Here is a 9674-nt window from a genome sequence, read left to right as displayed (position 1 = left end):
TAAGATAACCTTTACATTGTTGCATTGATGGAGTAGAGCATTATGGGAACTTTTATTGAGTACAAGATTTTGTGGTTGTTACATTTAGTATGCTGGAGTTATCAGTAAATCTTTAAACAATTAATTAAAACACACTGGAAAAATCCTTCATTAAAAGAGGGTGATATTTTAAAGATATCTTTAAAATATGAAAAACAGTAAAGTTTACCTACTACACAGGTATTTTTGGTAAGCATTCATATTCACAATATAAGTAGAAATTATTCTTAGTTGTAAAAATATCTTTGACAAAATAATGGATCATTCATGAACTTTAATAAACAAGTGGAATATTATTGACAGGATGATTAAAATATATGCAATTTAGTACATATATTTAATGAATAAATGGATCTGGGTTATGTGCTAGATATTGTACTTAGGTCTAGGAATCAGTGATATAGTCCTTGATTTCCAGGGATTTACCTTCTAAGATGGGGTATGTCTACATGTTATATATGAGTGAAAAAGTCTTGAGCTTGTGCATCTGTAATTGTTTCATGCTTTGGATTCTTATGGCACCTGACATTTTACTTTACATTTGCAGAAAGGTTAAGTGACAGCAGTACCACATTCCCTTAAGTGAATGCCAAAAGCTTTTCCACATTGTCCTGCTATTTCCATCTACTTACTTTTCTATCTTTATGAATGCTGAATAGTAGCATAGTCTTTTACACACATTATCTTTCTATTTACTTATCTCTGCAAATGTTGCTATATAATAGCTTAGGATGGTGTGACCACAGAGTTGGTTGAAACTCATATGTCACTCTCCGTGGTCCTGAAAGATCATGGAAGACTGAAAATTGTTGTTTCTTCTAATTTTTTGACACAAAAGATTACTGCCTGGCCAAGAATTCAAAACAGGGATAGAAAAAGTCTAGTGGGAAAAGAGAAGATAAAAATAGAAAGGTTTGCTCTTGCTGGTGTGGTTCAGTGGATCGAGTGCCAACCTGCAAATGAAAGGGTCGTCAGTTCAATTCCTAGTCAGGGCATATGCCTGGGTTGGGGGCCAGGTCCCCAGTTGTGGGTGTGCCAGAGGCAACCAATCAATGTATCTCTCACACATTGATGCTTCTCTCCCTCTATTTCTCCCTCCCTTTCCTGCTTTCTATAAAATAAATAAAATCTTAAAAAAATAGAAAGGTTTACAGGAGAGGCTTAGCTATTGATTAATGGATGTTTGAACTAATTTATTTATTCAATGAAAGTTTACTGTACAACAGGCACTGGTTGTACTACAACTCCCACCACTCCCACTGCCACTATGTAAAACTTTACTCTGGTGTATTCTACTTTACATTGGAGAAAATAGATGTCAATCACACAAATGTGGAAAAATGTACATTTGCAACTGTGTTAGGTACTAAGAAGGATACAGGGCTTTATGGATCTTGAGATAAAATGGAACAAATATGGAGCTTGGTTAAAAGTTAATTATATTTTCTTCAAATTATTAAATTATTATTGTAAAAACAATATATTAAAGAAGAGATGGTCTACTGGATTGTATAAGATCTCCAAATAAAGTCTTTAAAAACTATTTCAGTGAAATCTTGCCTCTATGATCTCAGCATTTAATAACTGATTATACACTTGAAATTGCTATAATATTTTCAGGTCATTACGCTTTACATGATGATATAGTTGATCATCATCAAGGCTGAGAAAATTTGTTTGTACAAGTAGGTGAAAAAGATTTCAAACCTTTACTTTTAGGGCCCAAAATATCAATTGGCATGATATTTATAATATATCAGCTCTACTTTCATATTAATTTTTGTAATTTTGAGTTTTTTGTGGATATAAATGTATTTCAAATCTGTTCAAATTTTTTTGCCAGAAAATAATTATAAAGCTTGCATTTGAAGAATGTTCAATCATTGTTTAAACAGTCAACCTGCAGCCAACATGGCAAACAGAGAAATAGCAAATAAGCAGCATATAGAATAGAACTATATTTATGTTGCTAGATATTTGGGTCATCTGTTAGAACTATGCTCACTAGAAGTTCCTGCCTGATCTCTTTGCTCCCCTATCTGCAATGGGTTACACTTTAAACTGCAATGTTCCTTGTACTCTGAAAAAATTCTCAAACTATTTCATGAGCCCTTGTGGCCTGAATGCTGATGTAGATATCCAGAAGTAGATCCCTCTTTATGCCACATTCAGGAAGAATGGAACATACTCTCAGATCCCACTCGCTCAAGCCATTCTCCAAAGAGCTCTGAACAAGCTTCATATGACTAGAGACTACCTGGCTGTGAACTCTGACAACTTGAGGTTGATCTACTTGGCCATCCCAGATGTTTGAGATTATCAGTATATCAAGGGGTATCTGCAAACATTTTATAACAGACTAGTTGAAAAGCTCAGCTCTTAGCTTGTTTCAACTTTCTTCTGAGAATTTATTACCACCTGATGTAAGTACATATTTGCTTATTTGCTTAGTACATACCACACTGAAATGTAACATTCATGAAAGCAGGCTTTCTGCTCACATTCCTGGTGCATACTCTAAGCACTCAATACATATGCAATGGATAAAGGACACAACTCTAAGTCTCTATGTTCAATTAGGGCTGTTTTTCTTTTTCTTTTTATTCTGTACCAGTGTTTAGCTCATTTAAGTATTACAGAAGTAAGCAGGGTCTAGATCATCAAGATTCTTGTAAGGTTTATTAGGGAATTCAGGCTATTTTCTAAAAACAATGGGAATTGACTGATATATTATAATTAGAAACAAATATTATTAGATTTTCATTTTAGAAAATAAAGTTATTGCTTTGTTTCTCTTAAGAATGGTATCTCCATTCTCTCATTCATCCAATATTAAACTCTAAAAATTATATAACACCTTTTCATTCTTTTGTTACTAATAATTTGCCACAACCAGACATTTTAATTTTAACAGTATCTATCTATCTATCTATCTATCTATCATCTATCTATCATCTGTCATCTAGATATAGCACCTCCTTTTTTTCCATTTTAATATGGGTCTTGGTTAATCAAGTCAATTGCACCTGCTAAACTTATATTTCTGTCTTTAGTCTATTCCCATTTAAGGTGCTCTATGTCTTATAGCCAATTAATTAAACAATGTCAGCCATCATATTTATCTACACAAATATTTGAATAACTCTTCACTAACTAAAGATAAATCCATAGCTTTCTATTTGAAAAATGTGCAACATAAATTTTTATTAACTTCAACACTAATCCACGTAGAATATTGCATTTAATCTTTTTGTGAGATTAGCAAAGACTGATTCTCTTTAAAAATAATGAATTCAAATATAAAAAATGTTCTGAAATTACAACAAGAAATTCCCATATACCCTTCACCCAAATTTACCACCTGTTAGACATTTTTCACACTTCTTTCGTCATTCTCTTCAGGTATTTCTGAAACATTGTGAATAAATTGCAGCTAATATGCCTTTTTACTCATTAATCACAGTAAAGTTATCAAAATTAGGGTATTTAATATTGATATAAAACTGTAATTTTTATATCAATAAAAACAGTTTTTTATGATATAAAAACTGTAACTATGCTAATTGTAATTTAGCATACATAAAGGACCTATAGATGAGATAGAGACTTTATTTATATTTTACCAACTGTCCTAACAGTGTCCTTTATAGATATATTCATTTTCTTAGCCCAGTATCCAATTCTGTATTACACACTGCATTTAGTAGTCATGTCTCTCTAATCTTCTCTAGTCTGGAACAGTTCCTCAGCCTTTCTTTGACTTTCATCAGAGTGTTATTTTTGAAAAGTACAGAGAAGATATTTTGTTCTTTTTCCCTCAATTTAAATTTACCTTTTGCAGTCACTTATGCTTTTTTTTGGTCTGGAATACTAAATAAACTTTATTATGTACTTCTTAGCGCATTACATCATGAACCTCATGATGTCACATGGCCCCACTACTGGTGATTTTAAACTTGGTCATTTGGTTAAGGGAATGTTTATCAGATTCATTCACTACAAGGAATTTTTCATTTTCTGGTAATTAAGAAGAACCTATGGTAGATTATGAAAGTGGTCCTCAAGTGGTTCCCATTTGTGTGTGCATTCTTTTTTGCAATATGATTTTTCAGTTTTTCCCTTCAAGACATGGACTACATTACTCCAATTGTGAATCCGGGGTTGGCCATGTAACTTCCTTGGGCTAAGGGGACACCAGCAAATGTGTGCTGACAGAACCTTGAAAAGCACTCTAAATTGGAGTTTGTACTCCACTGTTGCTTTCTGGAATCCTGCAACTACCACTCCTCAAGAAGACAAGGCTGGCCTAATGAAGGATGAAAGACCAGTTTGAAGCCTTACCCCCAATTAGTTTGCTAACCAGTACACAAGTGAGTGAGGCCATGCTGGGTCATCCAGCCCAACCTGAGACAGCCAGAGCAGCAAATCACCAGAACAATCCACATTACCATGAGAAATTATAGATTTAGTTTATTGTTTTAAGTCACTGAGTTTGGGAATAGTGTGTTACAAAGCAAAAGCTAATAATTCCCAGGCGGGACTACTTTGAGATGATGTCAATGTCTTGTTGTTACACATATAACTTTTACTGACTAGATTTATGATTCTTGCCTTAAATATTACAAAGAGTGCAAAATGGTACTGCTACATTTTTTAAAGATGAAGAACATATAGATTGGGTATTATATTCTTTGCAGTATATATGTCTACTAAATGATGTGCCAGCATTAGAACCCAAATCTTACCCGTGGTCCTTAGCTTTTTTCAATTTGCCATGAAGAGGTGAGTAGCCTGATGGCAGAACTGTGATTCACAAGAGGGAGCAAGAGAATTGTGGGGTGTCCCTGGTGTTACAAGTGACACCAGGTGTCCTCACACATGCATAGAAGCCCCTCTGGTAGATGCTTCATAATTAATAGCGGGAAGGGGTGGCAGGATGGACAATGTAGGTGGAAACATTAAATATAGTTATCATACCTGTTCAGATGATAATTGATTCATGAAAAGGTATATGGATAATATCTTTAGAAATTGCCTTTTATGAATATCAATAACCTCATTGATTATAATTAATAATATGTTTGTACAATGTAGCTCTTAATATTTTTGTAGTAGCTATTATATCCTTTCGCAGGTTTGCCAAATAAACTAAGAACAGGGAGCTAAGATAGGTAAAGTGACACTGTGAAAGGGGAAAACACTCTTACTTTATTCCTTCTTAAAAACAGGAAAACTGAGAATGAAGAAAGCAAAGGACCAAAACAAACCAAGAGTAAACAGTGAATAAGTGACGAAGGAGGGACTTGAATTCAGCCATCCCAATTTCCTAGAAGTGGGGGATAGGTCCCACGTCTTCAGACACTAATACTGAGTCTTAAGTCTGTGCTTTGTGCTAGGCACTGCTCTAAAATCCTTACATATACTATTTTAACTCATTTACTACCAGGCCTTTCTGCTACACTACATGTTAACCCTACTTAGAAATGATTGCCCAACAGAAATGATTACTTTTGAAATGCAAGCACTCAGGTACTTCAGGGGTAGGTGTGTGTGTGTGTGTGTGTGTGTGTGTGTGTGTGTGTTAAAGATCATAGCTTCCTGCCTGAAAAGAAATCCAAAGATTCACTTTTTACTTTACCTCTTCCTAAAAAATTTAAGAGCACAAGGAAGCACTTTGCTTTCCCAGTTTTCTCACCAACCAGAACACTAGCACCCTGTCAGGGAGTGTAATGGACAAGAAGCCAAACTCTTCTCTGTCGTTTCCGCTACAGAGCGTCCAGACCAGCAGCTCCCGCAGCAACCTTCCCCCCGCAGAGCCGACGGCCGGGGTGCGGCAGCCAGGGCTTTCCCCGAGGGCAGTCTCAACCTCCTAACAGCCTTTGCTCGGAGCTCGCCAGCGCACGGCTTCGCACGCTCCGAGCCCCACGCTCCCCGGGTCGCGGGGCGCTCTTGTGGAACCGGAGCCCACCCTAAGGTTTGCCCTTCGAGACCGCGCCCGCCAAGTATCGCGGGACTTGTGCGCAGCGCTCCAGCCGCGGCTCCGGGAGCAGCTGGAGCGAGCTCTACGCGCACAGCCTCAACCCGGGGAGAAGTAGGAGCTGCGAGGGAGGGGGAGGGCCGGGGGTGCTGGTTACGTAAATGATACTAGCCCTGTGAAAGGCCTCCTGGCTGGGTCCACGGGAGGGGGAGGGGCCGCACGAGGAGGAGGGGCCGGGAGGGAGCGGGCTGGGGCGGGAGGGGGGCGGGGGCCGGGGGCGAAGTGACCGGGCGGTGGCGGCGGCGGCGGCTCTGCCGAGGTGACAAGGTGCTAGGAGCCCTCGATCGGTTTCCTGCGCCTCCTCGGCCTCGGCTCCAGCTCACGCTGCGCTCACGGAGTCCTCGAGCCCGCCGCTGCGCTATGAGGGCGCCTCTCTGGGGCTGGCCGAGGCCGGAGCCGGCTCGCTCTGCTCGCGGGGAAGTGTGAAGAGAGTGGCGCAGGCGGGAGCCGGGCTGTTCGCGGCGCTCGCGGGCCAGCCCGGGCTCCAGGTGAGCTCAGGCTCTGCGCGCCCGGCACTCGGCGAGGCTGGCCAGCGCCCGCCTGGCTGGGTTGGAGGCTGAATTACGTGCGTGGACCGCCGTTCCCTCTTCGCGGGATCCTTGGCCACGATAGCAGGTCTTCGTCTCTCTTGCTCCCCTTCTCTTCCTTGTAATTGTCTGGGGCGAGTCACCCCTGGGCCGCCAGAGTGCCCGGGTGGGCGCCGCAAAGTCCTGCAGCGAGTGGCAGGGAGCAGAGTCCAGCACCCTGTACCGGTCCCGGGGCAGGGGCGCGGGCGGACCGGCCGAACTGGCCGAGAGCTCTCCGAGCTCCCCGAGCACGGTCCCCCGCCGCTGCAGGTGCGGCGGTGGACCGCGAGGCACGAGACGCGGAACTTTGTGCCGCTGTCCGCCCTCTACCCCGCTTTCTCAGTTACCCCGCTGATCAGGGGGGTGGGGGCATAGGACCCCTCCGTGTCCTGGTGACGCTTGGCGCAGGGCAGTTCGGCCTTTCCACCCCGGCAACTTTTTCCAAAGAGCTGCGGGCGACCGGGAGCTGCGATGCACAAATGCTTTTTAACACTGCCCGGCAACCGGGGAGGTTCTAGATCTCGGGTGTCTTCCTCGACGGCTGCCTTGCTCTCTTTCTGCCTCCCTTTGCCTGTCTCTTTGAATGCCCCTCTGCCTTTCATTCTCTCAGTCTGTCTCTCTGTCTCTGACTCGGTTTCTTCCTGGGTCTGGCTTCCCCAACCTCCAGGTTTCCCTGTTTCTCTTTTATTCTCTTTCTCCTTGTCTTTCTTGGGATGTCTCTGTGTCCCTGTTATTCTATCGCTTCAGCTTGTTTCCCAGTCTTGTCGTATTTTCTCCGTTTTTGCCTTTCGCTTCGTATTTCATCTCCCGTTCTCATTTGCCCTGACTCGTCCTCCCGAACACCAGCTCCCAAATCCCGAGGAGGCGCCCTGGCCGGGGGAACACACCCTGGCCCACCTTCTGGGCAGCTTCAGGTACAGAGACCTCCCTGCTGGAATCTAGAGGGGATGCGGGGGTTGAAGCAGCCAGCCCTTGTCTGGGCTGCGAAGTCGAGCTCAAGGACCAGCCTTTCCTCTCGGGGTTCGAGGGCTCTGCGCTGCTGCCAACCCGAGCGCACGGAGGTTGCTAGTTTGGACAGCGAAAGCTGCGGGCGCCCTTTCCCTTACCCCGAGCCTACATCTCCAGCCTTTACAGGCAACCACGGGGGAAGAGACAGTGGGCAGACAAACCCAGAAGCTCAGAGATCCAAGGGGAAAATAATCTCGAAAGGGTGGGAGCTTTCGTGAGGCAAAGGTGTTACTAGCAGAGGAGCAGAGCATTTGGGGACTGCCTGCTTAAACTGCCATTGCACTCAGTCCTTGAGCGGTTTGCTTGGGAGAGCTCGTGGTCACTCCTCCGAGAAACAGGACAGAGATTTTACTTGCAGGGTAAAAACACTTGGCTGCCCCCTCGACATTTTGTTTCCTTTAGGGCCTCAAATCTTTGGCTTTGTGTGAAGGCTGCCTTTGCTCAAGGTTGCTGCCACCTCGTGTGTGTGTGTGTGTGTGTGTGTGTGTGTGTGTGTTTGCATTTGTGCCCTCTAGTGTTAAAGAAACCTGCTGGTTTGAGAATATTGAAAAGTAAGGTCAACCTATTGATGACTGACTTTGGACCACTCACCTTCCCAGATCATTCTCCTTGCCTTTTTGCCCATCCTTTTCTCTGCTCATCTTGACATTTTCATAGAATTACAAATCTTTCCTTTTCCCTGATCTCCAAAAACTCCTCCTCTCCTGCAGCATTAGGACCTTAATATTGAAATCCTGTTAGAGTCACTTCAGAGATGTATAGATTTGGAGAATGTTCATAGGGGAAGGCTGGCTTTGAACATAAGTTCATTTCTCCACACTGTTTGCTACAAACCAGGATTTTCCATCTTTTTCTTATGCCCCTGCCCAGCTTCAGCTTCACTGAGAATGTTACTGTCTACTCCTGCTCATTTAAATAAATGCTTTTAATTTATCATTTCTGTGATACTCATGCCATTCTAGAGCTTACAAGGCTCTGGGTGTCTCAGATTAGGTTTGAGGAGGGAGAAAAGAAAGCTTTTCCAAAGGAAGTACTTGTAGCATTGCTGGTGTACATTAGTTCTAGGTCCTAGAATCCAGAATGGGAAGGGATGTGTCTCAGATATGGAGACCTTAGCTCAGTGTGGGAAAACTAGTAAATGCTTAATAAAAACTTGTTGATTGATTAGCATGCAGCTAATTATAGGCTTTGAAGTCACCCAGCTATGCTTATGAGCCTACATACAAGAAGTTGAATTCTGCCTCCTTTTTTTTTCCCTTATTCCATTTAGTCTTTTATGAATGGGAATAGAGGACTAGTAGAAAGGATATTGCAACATGTGTTTTCTGTGTCTTTTCAGCTCAGTCATGGCTTGAATTTGCAATCTCTGCAAGTTTTTAACTTGGATGATACTCTTTAACAATCATTGCAGAATGGAAGAAATGAGTTTAGAGGCTCTGATGGTGGCACTTCTCAACCTTCCCACCTAAAAGTAAATGAGGACATGACATCATTTGTGGAAGCATAGTTTTGTGTGATTTTTAACAAGTAAAAGTTCTCTGTTAAAGAAGAGATGTATCAGCTTAAAATATTTTGGGGATATAAATTGATCTGCAAACTGAATCAGTTACCTTAAATAATTTATAGGTTTCCTTACCGCTTTGAATATATTTGAGTGGTGTGATACTACATGTATATAAGAATTTGCCATAGTACTTGGAAAAGTAGTGCCTCTTGATATAATGATCTAGTAGTAATCCATGGGCTGTAATACTACTTTTCTGAGTACTTGGTACTTCCCTCTTAAAACAGTTGGGGATTTGCCCTGACTGGGGTGACTCAGTGGGTTGGGCATCAACCAGTAAACTGAGAGATTGTCGGTTCAATTCCCGGTCAGGTCACATGCCTAGAATTCAGGCCAGGTCCCCAGCTGGGGGCATACAAGAGGCAACCAATTGGTGTTTCTCTCACACATTGATAATTCTCTTGCACATCAATATTTCTCTCCCTATCTTTTTTCCTCCCTTCCCGTCTCTAAAAATAAA

At 42.2% G+C, this 9674-nt stretch overlaps 1 protein-coding gene across 5 annotated transcripts in view; it reads left to right on the top strand.

Moving 5' to 3' along the window:
- Window positions 1-6295: 6295 nt before the first annotated feature.
- Window positions 6296-9674, top strand: part of GALNT13 (polypeptide N-acetylgalactosaminyltransferase 13) — a 495830-nt gene continuing 492451 nt past the window's right edge. For 4 of the 5 annotated variants that reach the window (XM_045831790.1, XM_045831799.1, XM_045831781.1 and 1 more), the window contains exon 1: window positions 6296-6691. The gene's annotated coding sequence lies outside the window, so the exon portion shown is untranslated. The remainder of the gene's footprint in view (window positions 6692-9674) is intronic. The other variant, XM_045831772.1, reaches the window with a different exon arrangement.

This window comes from Phyllostomus hastatus, unplaced genomic scaffold, assembly GCF_019186645.2.
Source record: "Phyllostomus hastatus isolate PE091 unplaced genomic scaffold, TTU_PhHast_1.1 phas_contig_1, whole genome shotgun sequence".
Lineage (NCBI taxonomy): Eukaryota > Metazoa > Chordata > Mammalia > Chiroptera > Phyllostomidae > Phyllostomus > Phyllostomus hastatus.
Note: the sequence above shows the minus strand (reverse complement) of the source record. Positions and strands in the feature narration are given on the sequence as shown.